The 11,589-nt window shown below is 40.7% G+C and overlaps 1 protein-coding gene across 1 annotated transcript in view; it reads right to left on the bottom strand.

The window, feature by feature from the left end:
- Positions 1-11,589, bottom strand: part of LOC149972110 (uncharacterized) — a 395,887-nt gene that overhangs the window by 293,679 nt on the left and 90,619 nt on the right. The gene's annotated exons all lie outside the window — the stretch shown is intronic.

Genomic DNA, 11,589 nt, shown 5'->3' with positions numbered 1-11,589 from the left:
AGTGGCTGAATCACAGATCTTAATGAAGTAAACAATAATTTCCCTTACTGTACCTCACCAACACATCCTTTCATAAAGCATATATTTCATACTGTACAAAACCTCCAAATGCTCAAATGAAAGGGAAATGGAAATGGAAATGTACAGACACACACACCTCCCTTAGGCAGCCTCGGCACTCCCAGAACCAACACACGACAGTCAGCAGTAGGACATCTGGCACCCAAATCCCAGCGCTCCTAAAATCCTAACACTGACGAAATCCCCACATTGCTGATACCCCAACATTGCTGAATACCTAGTGTTGCTGAAATCCCCACACTGCTGATACCCAAACACTACTGAATACCTAGTGTTGCTGAAATCCCCACACTGCTGATACCTCAACACTGCTGAATACCTAGTGTTGCTGAAATCCCCACACTGCTGATACCTCAACACTGCTGAATACCTAGTGTTGTTGAAATCCCCACACTGTAATACCCCAACACTACCGAATACCTTGTGTTGTTGAAATCCCCACACTGCTGATACCTCAACACTACTGAATACCTAGTGTTGTTGAAATCCCCACACTGTGATACCCCAACACTACGGAATACCTAGTATTGCTGAAATCCCCACACTGCTGATACCTCAACACTACTGAATACCTAGTGTTGTTGAAATCCCCACACTGTGATACCCCAACACTACTGAATACCTAGTGTTGTTGAAATCCCCACACTGTGATACCCCAACACTACGGAATACCTAGTATTGCTGAAATCCCCACACTGCCGATACCCCAACACTACTGAATACCTGGTGTTACTGAACTTTCCGCAATTTATATAAGAGCAGGCTATACAGTACAGTGTTCTAAAGAAAACAGCAAGCATTGCACAGTATGTCAACAGAATTCCCTCACTGTGTGAATCTTCCTTTCTGCTCGCCCTTAATCCTCAAATCGTCTCTCTACCTATTTGTTTCAGGTTTTGTCTGCTTTTGAATGTGTCGAACTGCAAACTCCAATAAGATAAACCTCCCTAGAAACCCTTATAGTTCTAAATATTATCCATAAATTGATATTATACATAAATTGATTAAGTAACTGAAAGTCAGATGTTGCGTTCATGACCTGTTCAGATGAACTGTACGGTACTCTTATATCCTATGCTTGCGTTGGAAAGTAAAATGGTGCTTGACGAGGTTGTTAATCCATGGGCAGTGAGTATAATGTAGGCCCTCTATATAACACATCGTTCATATGGCGGTTAAGTTAGGGTGATAGAAGACACCAGACTGTTGTCTACAGTCGAAATTCTACAAATTCTCGGACACTTTCACATGCACTCAGGGTGCCTTCAAACTAGACAAACTGATGCGTAAAAACAGAACAACTCAATGTTATCAATTGGGACAGGGCCTATTGTTGTGTTGCTCTGTTCATCAGAAAAGTTACAAGGACGTATCCGTCAACCAATTGAAAAGGTAGAACAGCGTTTTAAAGAATCATTTCTCCCCACCCCACTATGTTTTTATTTGAAGGCACCCTAAAGCATAAGGACAACATACAGTAAGTAGTATGCAGGCTCACAGACATATACTCTACACAGACACACACTAACACTATGGCAGTACAGATTACATTTGTCCACACATGCATACCATGCCACCTGGCCTTCAGGGGAAGCATAAACTCTCTTCCCTGATCTATTTTAAGGTGGACCTCTAAAGGCCAGCCCATTGCCAGTGGGCAGAACTGTCGAGTGTCATTAGAACTTTTATCTCCACTACCGCATCCCACTGTGCCCCCTTAACCAGTCAGCCTGTGTCTGTCTGCAGATGTCAAGGGAGCTTGTCTTTATCTCCCTGCTATATGAGCTCAAAGGCATGGGTGTCTTAGACTGAAAATACACAGCGGCTGGTTACAGTAATAGGGGCTTGTCCTATCAGCTTGATGTAAATCAGGAGTGTAAAACTCAAATCTTGGAGGGCTGAGTGGCAGCTGGTTCTGTTATTTATTTTCAATTCCTGTCCAATTAAGTACTAGGCATTAATTTGAGGGGAGTTACTAACTAAGCAATAACCTTGATTGATAAATCAATTTGGGGGTCTAGGCTGGGTTACTGAAAAACACTGTGACAACTGTTCTGTTAGGAAGGTAGAGGTTGGAAAGTTAATGAATGGTTTCTGTGTGCTTGTTTGCACAGTCTTCCTGTGTGCAAAAATGTAACAATTAAGTAGTCTTTAGATTTTTGAGCATGAAATGAGTCCACTGTATTTTTTCCTATATAAATGTTGATCTTTTTGGGGGAGGTTAAGGTGAACTTAGTCCTCCAATAAAGTAAGTCACATTTCACTGTATGGTTTATGCACAGATTTGCTTAAACTGAGTTTACCACAATCACAGAACCAACCACAACAAACCATAGCATCCACATAATGCACAGACTGAACACAACCGCAAACCTCCATGACCACAGTAAACATCCATACCAGCCACACAGCGAAAACAACATGAGCGCAGGCCACATACCAAATGTAATTCTGCCTCAGCTCTCTTTGTCGACAGGCCATAGACACAGTGCAGTATGATCCATTTGGGACAGGATCCTGCCAAACATAATCAACAGACTTCTTTGCCAGAGGAGACAAAGATGAGTAACCATGGCTTGAGAGAGCTCAATGCAGTCTGTTTGTGTACCTCCTACCGTCTGCCTAGCCCTCTGGGAAACCCTTCTTTTGAAGGAAAAAAAGTGTATAAAACCAAACAGAAAATTCATTTTAGGAATCAACATCAACCCTTTGCCTTTTTGTGTGAAAACTGCAAATGTATTCAGAATATGCATCTATATAGTCTCTTATGTACTTGTTTATTTGTAGCCAAGGTCACAGCAGAGTCAACTCATTTAGATTAATTAGACCGTGGAGAATATTAGAATGTGAACTAAGACTTAGGCTATCTGCCTTCCCTCCCTCTTGCCTTGTACTATCAGTCGCTTCCTCCACCCTACTCTCCCACTTCACAAGTTTCTCCTTCTCAGCCTTCACCCATCTACTTCTTGCCCCTCTAAAGGAGCCTATTAGAAATCAAGGTAGTCTGAAGTTTTGTTCAGAAATATTTTTTATATATTTCCTCTCTGGAGATGGGCGTTAGGAGTTGCAGAAATGCAGACTTCATCACGGTCTTCCTGAATACTTGGCTGGCAGCCATTTTACCCTGAAGTTGAGAATGAATGGAATTGGACTGCGTAGGTGTTTGCATGTGAGGCTTGGCTATCCTGATATAGAAAGCATAAAGTATAATATTTGAATGAGGTCTTCTCTCACAGGTCTCCTAACGGGTTCACAGAAAGACACAGCTCTGGTGAACAGAGAAAAAGAGGAAACAGTGAAGGAAAAAAACAGCAGATGTGAGATTCCCTTTTAAAGACACACCAGTCAAGCTGATCAGGATGTTGATACAGTTGCCTAGCAACAGAGGATAGGTCTTCTAACAGATGATTTGATGTTGAAAGTAAGTGAACACCCCCTTTGAGTCGGGATTGCGTGTCTGGATTATCATAGGATCATTTCATAAAACAAGACACGTGAGAGGCAAAAAGTCAACCATTCAACAGAGAGGCTTCACTTTGACTGCTGAGTAGGTATAGAATAGTCCTCCTAAGACAGCCATGGTGATGTCAGCTACTCTTATCTTCAGAGGACTCGTTCAGCCTTTTATTTATCATGGCCTCCCTTTCAGGGTCATCCTCAAAGGAAATTAGACATCCATTAAGATGGATGTTTTTTTGTTAGAACATACATCTCATTGGACCATTGGTGTCAGAACCATTTCAAAAGCAGATCTGATGTTCTATAGGAAATCACTGTATAGAGGCACGTAATCAGAAAAGGAGAACGGATAACATGCCAGCTGACATTTTAATAGGCTGGGGTCAGGACCACCTCCTGCTCCCCTTTTATTTGTCCATACCCAGGGGGCCTAGTGTAGAAGTACATGTACCTGTTGGCCAGACATCAGTAGATTTGTTTGGCGTGGAGATACTCAGAGCAGTTTGGAATGCTAATGAGTGGCATTACCATGGTGACATGCAGTTCTATCCATAGAGATCCTATTCCTAATTCTATGGTTCTATTCATGTTATTGCACTGACACCTTCTGGAGTGCATCTGGCTGCATACTAATTTGACTAGCGTTTTACTCTCCCCTGCCTCAGCAGCACATATTATTCATCACTGCGATTGGCTATCATGACACAAGGCAAGACCCAGATACAGACACAGGAGGCAGATGGTTGGAGTCTTACATTGTTTATTAATCCAAAAGGAGTAGGCAAGAGAATGGTCGTGGACAGGCAAAAGGTCAAAACCAGATCAGAGTCCAAGAGGTACAGAGTGGCAGACAGGCTCATGGTCAAGGCAGGCAGAATGGTCAGGCAGGTGGGTACAGAGTCCAGAAACAGGCAAGGGTCAAAACCGGGAGGACTAGAAAAAAGAAAATAGCAAAAAGCAGGAGAACAGCAAAAACGCTGATTGACTTGGAAAAACATACAAGACGAACTGGCACAGAGAGACAGGAAACACAGAGATAAATACACTGGGGAAAATAAGCGACACCTGGTGGGGGTGGAGACAATCACAAGGACAGGTGAAACAGATCAGGGCATGATATTGGCAGAGAAAACCACAGTAATATTAGGTTACTGTTTGATGTCTGATGTATAATGCAAGATTTGTGGCATAGCCTATCATTAATGACCTGGTTCACAATTGACTGTCATGGTTAAAGACTGGTTAAATTAAAACATATTTGTTAGATACTGTCCAATGTAACCAGTGGAAAATGTGCTTTAAGGCAGATGTATCATTACTATTGCTTGTGTTGTCGGCTGGGATTTCAAAGAAATGGAGAGGTTCATTTTTGCATTCAATCTATTCCCTATTATTTACAATTCTAAGGTTTGTTTAAAAAAAGTCAATATGACTGAAAAAGGCTGAACAGATAGGTGAGCCTCACAGTTCCAGGCTTCTAGGCTAATCACTGCTTGGTTAGGCTGGCCTTCCTCCATTTTCAGGGATTCTACTGGGGAGGGCTGTAGCCTGGTCCAATATTTGTTTCTGGTATCTTGCTAACTCCTTCTCAATCATTGTTTGGCTTGACAATTCCATAAGGAGTTGGCAAGAGAGTAGAAACGTACTGGCACCCGGGCTGAATGGCTGCCCCTCAAAAGTCGCTGTCCACTTCAGTGGTGCTGAATCGCTGATCGCTGCTATTACAACTTGTTTATTTAATCAACATCTGATATTTTACTCTGTCCTGTGGCAAAGTGCCGCATAGGGATAGTCATCAGCTTGGCGGGGTTGTGGGAACATTGAAGTAGAGTAATTTACAATAAGTTGGTTTATGGGAACATTGAAGTAGAGTTACTCATTATCCATAGGTTGGTTTGTGAGAACATAATCCTGTAGGTTGGGTTCAGGTGTTGTGGGAACTTTGATGGAAATTTGTTAAATAGCATTGTTTGAATTGTGGAAACATTGAAAGATATAGGCTCGCAAGTCGCTATATACATTTTGTTTATAGAAATAATTTGAAGGAGCTGTATCTTCGAAGTCAATATAGGCTAGCTAAGTCATGGCAGGGTTGGAACATAGCCTACTGATACACCTACTACTGATACTTCTATGCATATCGTTGTTGAAGCATACACAGTTGAAGTCGGAAGATTACATACGCTTAGGTTGGAGTCATTAAAACTAGTTTTTCAATCACTCACTCACACATTTCTTGTTAACAAACTATAGTTTCGGCAAGTCGGTTAGGACATCTTCAAGTCATTTTTCCAACAATTGTTTACAGACAGATTATTTCACTTATAATTCACTGTATCGCAATTTCAGTGGGTCAGAAGTTTACATACACTGAGTTGACTGTGCCTTTAAACAGCTTGGAAGATTCCAGAAATGATGTCATGACTTTAGAAGCTTCGGATAGGCTAATTTACATCATTTAAGTCAGTTGGAGGTGTACCTGTGGATATATTTCAAGGCCTACCTTCAAACTCATTGCCTCTTTGCTTGGCATCATGGGAAAATCAAAATAAATCAGCCAAGACCTCAGAAAAAAAAATTGTAGACCTCCACAAATCTGGTTCATCCTTGGGAGCAATTTCTAAATGCCTGAAAGTACCACATTCATCTGTACAAACAATAGTACCCAAGGATAAACACCATGGGACCACGCAGCCATCATACCGCTCAGAATGGAGACACATTCTGTCTCCTAGAGATGAACATACTTTGGTGCGAAAAGTGCAAATCAATCCCAGAATAACAGCAAAGGACGTTGTGAAGATACTGGAGGAAACAGGTACAAAAATATCTATATCCACAGTAAAACAAGTCCTATATTGACATAACCTGAAAAGCCGCTCAGCAAGGAAGAAGCCATTGCTCCAAAACCGCCATAAAAGATCGTACTTTTTGGAGAAATATCCTCTGGTCTGATTAAACAAAAATATAACTGTTTGGCCATAATGACCATTGTTATGTTTGGAGGAAAATGGGGAGGCTTGCAAGCTTAAGAACACCATCCCAACCGTGAAGCACAGGGGTGGCAGCATCATGTTGTGGGGTGCTTTGCTGCAGGAGGGACTGGTGCACTTCAAAAAATAGATGGCCCTGTGAGGGAGGAAAATTATGTGGATATATTGAAGCAACATCTCAAGACATCAGTCAGGAAGTTAAAGCTTGGTCGCAAATGGGTCTTCCAAATGGACAATGACCCTAACCATACGTCCAAAGTTGTAGAAGGTTTGTGGGCAGAACTGAAAAAGCGTGTGTGAGCAAGGAGGCCTACAAACGTAATCTGTCAGGAGGAATGGGCCAAAATTCACCCAACTTATTGTGGGAAGCTTGTGGAAGGCTACCTGAAACGTTTGACCCAAGTTAAACCATTTAAAGGCAATGCACCAAATACTAATTGAGTGTACTTCTGACCCACTGGGAATGTGATGAAAGAAATACAAGCTGAAATAAATAATTCTCTCTACTATTATTATGGCGTTTCACATTCTTAAAATAAAGTGGTGATCATAACTGACCTAAAACAAGGAATATTTACTAGGATTAAATTTAAGGAATTGTGATAAACTGAGTTTAAATCTGTTTGGCTAAGGTGTATGTAAACTTCCAACTTCAACTGTATTTATACTGTGTAGTATTTATTATCTTTTATTCACAAAACATTTTTTGTTGTTGAATTTTTTAAATTAGTGCAGATCAGTTAGTAGGCTATACGGCCATGTCAGCGGGTTAGAGATTCAAGATGAGCGTAAAATAACCACTGGGGCAGCAATCGAAGAAGACCTTTTCATCTGGAAAAGAGTAGGCTACGCAGACTCTCTCAAGTCACATTACAGGAGTCTACCCTATTCGCCCACCTTACTGGAGCACAACACCAGAAAGATAATGTATGCATCACTCAAATGCATCGATTAGCAGAATTGACCACCGATTCGGAAACATCTGTAACCCTACCTATACGCGTTTAATAACGAATGGGGAACAATTGCGGTTTTATTATTTTCAAGACCTATTTTCTATTATTATTTTTTTTAAATTGACAATGAACTGTGGGATTCTGGTGCAATATGTCATAGGCAAAGCGATGAATGCGTGGCTGTTCCTCGTTCTTCTCGGAGTCTGGTCAATTTGAACTGGACTAGAGATAATATGCATGACCAAAGAGCATTCGGTGGTTCTGAATTAGGGCAGTCGGTGACTGGACCTTTATGGTACTAAACAAGGGTGAAAGAGTTGAAGATGACAGGCCTACTGGAGGTTTTTAATTAGCTGCTCCCCGTAGCATCTATGCAAAGGATTTGTGAGCGGTTGTAACTGTCCAGACACAATCCAGGCCTACCCAATTTCTTGCAATATTGTTCATTTAGACGCATAGAACGGCAAACCCTGGTCTGGCCTAATTTGTTAAGTGTAAAGGATTCCCCGCGTAATATCCTACCCTTATAGCATGTAGTATCTCCTTGTATTTCAGCGGGCAATGTCACTTACGTCAGGCTATTGCATCTAATCGTTTTCATTCTAAATGAAATGCGCAATATTCATTCATTTTTTCAAGCAGCAAACGTTATTCTAAGCCTCAGCATCAGAATGTCCACCATCTACAGTACTTCACATAGAAAATGTAATTGTTTCGGGTAGAGTATAAAAGGTGAGATACTGTGCATTTTGTTTAATATGTTTCATGTAGGCTATATCCTTGCCTCTAGAGCAGATTTCACATACATGCTTCAAGATGGACCTTAATCTGAGTGTCTTCATGGCAATATCATCTGTCACTCCAAGAGCAAGATGCATGATTTATGAGTTTGATCCTTAAAAGGAATGATCAAATATATCTCTGTTGGCCATAAACTAATTAAACTCAAGGTTAAAGCACACAGTATGTATAACAGTTATCTGTGAATTTAGTGAAGGAATGCATGGATTAATGGATGACTAAATGAATGAATGAATATATTGAGGTATTATGGCACTACTGTTGGCTCTGTCCCTCTTATTGATAACAACCATGAAACTTATTTTAGGCATAATGGTATCTCTCACTTCCCACTGGGCACAGATTTCAGTTAAAGGTCTAGTTTTTATTTACATTTGATTGAGTTTTCAACTAATGGGAATTCAATGTGAAATTAACAAAACATGTCAACATGTCACTGGATTTATGTTAAAAGTTTGGTGAAAAGAAGTTGGACTTTTTGCAAATCCAATCAGTTTCCCACATTGATTTAATGTCATCACATAGATTTTTTGGGTTGAAATGACTTGGAAACAACATTAATTCCACCAGTTTTTGCCCAGTGTGCTTGCATTAGATTGGTTCAGCTACAGTAGTTTGCATCAACATTGCATGGCTTTGATCAGCACAGTGTATTTGTCCTTAATAATGTCTGGTGGTTGAGGTTTTCGTATTTGCTTGTACTAGTGAGTTATATTGATTCAACTCACTGTTTTCCAGTACAATGACCCTGGCCACTGATTTATTAATCCCTAGGGTTCCCATGAGCATCCAGCCCTGTTTTCCCAGACCTGTTTTCCTCATCTTTTCTGGCATCCAGCTGGAGGGTTAGGCAAATACTGGTGAGCCTTCTGCTGCCGCTACTGAAATGGAAGTTTCAAGACAAGGTTGCCCCTTAGTGCTGGTCTAGGGTCAGTTCTGGGTGTTACAGCTCTGTTAAATTGGCTCCAATCAATGGATCAATCAATATGCCTGTAGCAGTAGTCCAGCCCACCTGTTCCAGCCCAGCACCAACACACTTTCAACTATTCAACTTCCCATCGAAACCTTCACGTGCTACTGGATCAAAAGTCTGCACAACCATTAACCCAGGAACACTGGGGTAGAGTAAGCTGAACCTAGAGCAGTGTTTTGGTTGTGACACCAAATGCTCACCCTACATTATTGCAGCCCTCAACAATATGCTACCATACAATTTGCTTAATTAAAGTGTTGTGGTAGATTTATGAGCTCACATAAAACATGATGTGGGACAAACCTGTTTGACAGGTTTATATTTTGTATTATATGATAGGATTTATCTAGGATTTACTAAGAATTCCTACTGGGCACAAACTGGTTAAATCAACGTTGTTTCAATGTAATTTGTCAACATATTGTGACGTGGAATCTACGTGGAAAATACATTGGATTTGAAAAAAGTAATCAACTGTTGTTTTGAGGGTACCATTTCAAACACAGGATTATGTCGTCATTGTAATCAATTTTCAACATAGACAAACCTTGTTTAAAATATGTTGAATTTGTACCTTTGAAACAACGTCGGATCTTCAACGTAATATCCACTATAAGAAAAAAACAATAAGCTGGGCAGCATCTCCTACTGGGGAGTTGCTCTATCTACAGCTATCCCTTTAGTCTCCCATCCAGGGTTTCAACCAAGCCCAACTCTGCTTAGCTTTGATATTTGTCACTAACTATAGTATAACCAATGTGCTATCATGAGAATGATTGTTGAGAAATCTCCACTTAATAGATTCACTGTTGCTATCGAAGTCATTCCAAAGGGTAGGTTCAACAGAGCAAATGAAATTTAACATATATCATCAATGATGCTTTTTCGATCTACATAGCTTTTGGGAAGTCATCAAGAGCTGTTGTTCAAGTTCAGCCCAGGATTCAACTTAAAAGAGACAAAACATATAGGCCTAGGGTTTCACGCTTTAGTTGATTTCAAATGTAATCTACAACTTAACAATACAGTGCCTTGCGAAAGTATTCGGCCCCCTTGAACTTTGCGACCTTTTGCCACATTTCAGGCTTCAAACATAAAGATATAAAAATATTTTTTTGTGAAGAATCAACAACAAGTGGGACACAATCATGAAGTGGAACAACATTTATTGGATATTTCAAACTTTTTTAACAAATCAAAAACTGAAAAATTGGGCGTGCAAAATTATTCAGCCCCTTTACTTTCAGTGCAGCAAACTCTCTCCAGAAGTTCAGTGAGGATATCTGAATGATCCAATGTTGACCTAAATGACTAATGATGATAAATACAATCCACCTGTGTGTAATGAAGTCTCCGTATAAATGCACCTGCACTGTGATAGTCTCAGAGGTCCGTTAAAAGCGCAGAGAGCATCATGAAGAACAAGGAACACACCAGGCAGGTCCGAGATACTGTTGTGAAGAAGTTTAAAGCCGGATTTGGATACAAAAAGATTTCCCAAGCTTTAAACATCCCAAGGAGCACTGTGCAAGCGATAATATTGAAATGGAAGGAGTATCAGACCACTGCAAATCTACCAAGACCTGGCCGTCCCTCTAAACTTTCAGCTCATACAAGGAGAAGACTGAACAGAGATGCAGCCAAGAGGCCCATGATCACTCTGGATGAACTGCAGAGATCTACAGCTGAGGTGGGAGACTCTGTCCATAGGACAACAATCAGTCGTACATTGCACAAATCTGGCCTTTATGGAAGAGTGGCAAGAAGAAAGATATTTCTTAAAGATATCCATAAAAAGTGTTGTTTAAAGTTTGCCACAAGCCACCTGGGAGACACACCAAACATGTGGAAGAAGGACCTCTGGTCAGATGAAACCATAATTGAATTTTTCTGGCAACAATGCAAAACGTTATGTTTGGCGTAAAAGCAACACAGCTCACACCATCCCCACTGTCAAACATGGTGGTGGCAGCATCATGGTTTTGGCCTACTTTTCTTCAGCAGGGACAGGGAAGATGGTTAAAATTGATGGGAAGATGGATGGAGCCAAATACAGGACCATTCTGGAAGAAAACCTGATGGAGTCTGCAAAAGACCTGAGACTGGGACGGAGATTTGTCTTCCAACAAGACAATGATCCAAAACATAAAGCAAAATCTACAATGGAATGGTTCAAAAATAAACATATCCAGGTGTTAGAATGGTCAAGTCAAAGTCCAGACCTGAATCCAATCGAGAATCTGTGGAAAGAACTGAAAACTGCTGTTCACAAATGCTCTCCATCCAACCTCACTGAGCTCGAGCTGTTTTGCAAGGAGGAATGGGA

The sequence above is a fragment of the Oncorhynchus mykiss genome, chromosome 25 (genome assembly GCF_057628025.1).
Source record: "Oncorhynchus mykiss isolate SJ-2025 chromosome 25, ASM5762802v1, whole genome shotgun sequence".
Taxonomy (NCBI): Eukaryota; Metazoa; Chordata; class Actinopteri; order Salmoniformes; family Salmonidae; genus Oncorhynchus; species Oncorhynchus mykiss.
The sequence above is the reverse complement of the archived record's forward strand: the minus strand, read 5'-3'. Positions and strand labels throughout refer to the sequence as shown.